Here is a 2520-nt window from a genome sequence, read left to right as displayed (position 1 = left end):
GCCACCCACCATGGTGCCGGCTGCCGCCGAGGACCGGACCGCCCGCCGCTTTCCCGACGCGCACTGCGCCACCGCCCGCCTAGAGGGGCCCCAGCGGCGCGCGACTGCTCGGAGGACTTGCCTGGAGCGCCCTCGCCCGGCGTGGCGAGCTCTAGGTGGGCTCAGTCCGCAGCTCGGGGCCCCCGGACCTCCGCAGCCCGCGGTGCCCGGCGTGGGTCTACTCGGGGCTGCAAGAGCGGCTCGCGGTGCACCCCGCGGGAAGCCGGTGGGGAAACTGAAGCCCCCAGGCCCAGAGTCGGGGTGCCCCTCCCCCTCCAAGTCGGCAGCTGGATGCCAGCCAGAACTACACTGTGTCCTTCTTGCCCTGGGGATTCCCCAGGCAACGCCTTATCCCTGCCGGGGTGCCCGGGCTACTGTTGGATGCCCCCACTTCTGGGGATTTATACGTGTAGCTGCCGTGGGATTATCCTTGGTCGATTCCCAGGGGTCTCCACACCCTACCCAGGCTGGGGCCCGTCCTCCTGGAGCAAGTCATCCACCCAATGACCCAGGCACTTTGCTAGGTGCTGGAGACGCTATCAGAGCAAACTCAGAGCCCTGCTCTGATGAACTTTACCAGCTTGTGGAGGAGATAGACGTGGGTGAAATAATTGCTCAAGTAAACGGAAATTTTCAACTCTGACAAGTATCCATAGAGAGAAGACCAGAGTGCTACAATCATGAATGATCATGGGACCTGGTCTAGTCTTGGGGGTCAGGGAAGTGATGCTGGAGAGCTGAAGAAAGAGCAGGAGTTAGCTGAGGAAAGTGAAACGGGCCATGGTAAGAGACCCTGGCCTGGTGAGAGAAAAGCAAGATAATGGAGTCTCAAGGACTCTCTGACCTTCCTTCAGCCCAACCCCTGTCAGTCAGTCTTCTGAAGCCCGCTGAAGTTCCTTATCTGCCTAAAGTCAGGACTGACAAAGAAGAAAGCAGTTACCTCTGTGCCTTTAGAGTTTTCATTCACTGAACTCATCTCTCAGGAAGAAAGACTGAAGTCTGTCAACACACCTGCACAGACTTTTGTCACAAACCATTATCTGCTCTACAGGCTCAGACTTTGTCCCAGGCCATTGTATGTTCTTCAAGTCCATTGAATTACCCTAAAAATAATTTACTAACCCCCTAAAATCATCTACACTTCCCCGTAGTCTTTCCCTTAAGGAGGGTTTATAACCATCTGTATCCCATTACATGGTGGGGTAATCACTCTGATCCTCCTCCACCTTGCTCATGAGTAAGTTTGTATGCCTTTTCTCCTTTTAATTTGTCTTTTGTCAGTTGATTGTCCGCAAACCTTCAGTGAGCAAAGGAGACAAAATGTCCCTTGGCTCTTATGTGGGAAATCACTAGAACCTCCAACAACCTTGAGAGATTATTGACCTAATGGGCTTCTCCATTGTCCCCCATCAAATGTGGGTTGGTATACAGAGATGGGGCTAGAATCCAGGATCGAGGGCTCCAGTACAGGTCCTACTGTGAGTGCAGCCTGTGGGGAGAGCTGATGATGGGCTGTCTACCTCTTCCGCAGCGTCCTTTGGGGCATCAGGGCTCCCAGCAGGCAGAAACCCAATAGGACATGGAAATAAATAGCAGTCTGGGGAGAGGACTGAGCCTGGAGTCATAGCACCAGGCTTAGTGAACTCACATTATGATTCAATACAGTGGGGCATGCCGCTCATGCTCAGGTGGGGGCAGGGAGAGTGTGAACCAGAGTCTGTGAAACCAAAGATAGACTCAGCTACTACCAGCAATTGGGAAGAAGTGCCCAGAGCTGGAATTTTTTTTTTTTTTTTTTTGAGTTGGAGTCTCACTCTGTCACCCAGACTGGAGTGCAGTGGCCACTCCCGGCCACCGCAGCCTCGACCTGCTGGGCTCCGGCGATCCTTCCGCCTCAGCCTTCCAAGTAGCTGGAATTACAGGCACATGCTACCACGCCGAGCTAATTTTTTGATTTATTGTAGAGATGAGGTCTCACCAAGTTGCCCAGGCGGGTCTCGAACCTGCCGGCTCAGGCAATTCACTCACCTCAGCCTCCCAAGGCGCGGGATTACAGGCTGAGCCACCGAGCCTGGCTTGGAATTTCTAAAACTGAGTGCAGATCACATGTCCTGAGAGGCTTATTAAAATGGTAGATTCCGGGCAACTCCTTCGGGTCCCCTCCCACTGTGGGAGCTTCTCTGTCCTCTCCATAAATCCTGCTTTCTCAACAACAACAACAACAACAAAAGGCAGATTCCCCCAGGTCCACAACTGGATGCTCAGAATCAAGGCTCCAGGTAACCCTGCTTCCACCTGCAGCTGGCCAAACATTGAAAAACACTCAAGGTTGTTGAGGGTTCTCTGAGCCAAATTCTTGGTCACCTGATTGTACAGTGCAGAGGCTGATCCAGAAATAGGAACCCAGGCTCTGTGAACAGCAGCTGCAGCTACACAGCCAACCCTGCCTGTGTGGTCTACAAAAGCTTTGGATCGAGCAGT

Source organism: Carlito syrichta, unplaced genomic scaffold, assembly GCF_000164805.1.
Source record: "Carlito syrichta isolate Samal-C Ts95f unplaced genomic scaffold, Tarsius_syrichta-2.0.1 Scaffold308816, whole genome shotgun sequence".
Lineage (NCBI taxonomy): Eukaryota > Metazoa > Chordata > Mammalia > Primates > Tarsiidae > Carlito > Carlito syrichta.
Note: the sequence above shows the minus strand (reverse complement) of the source record.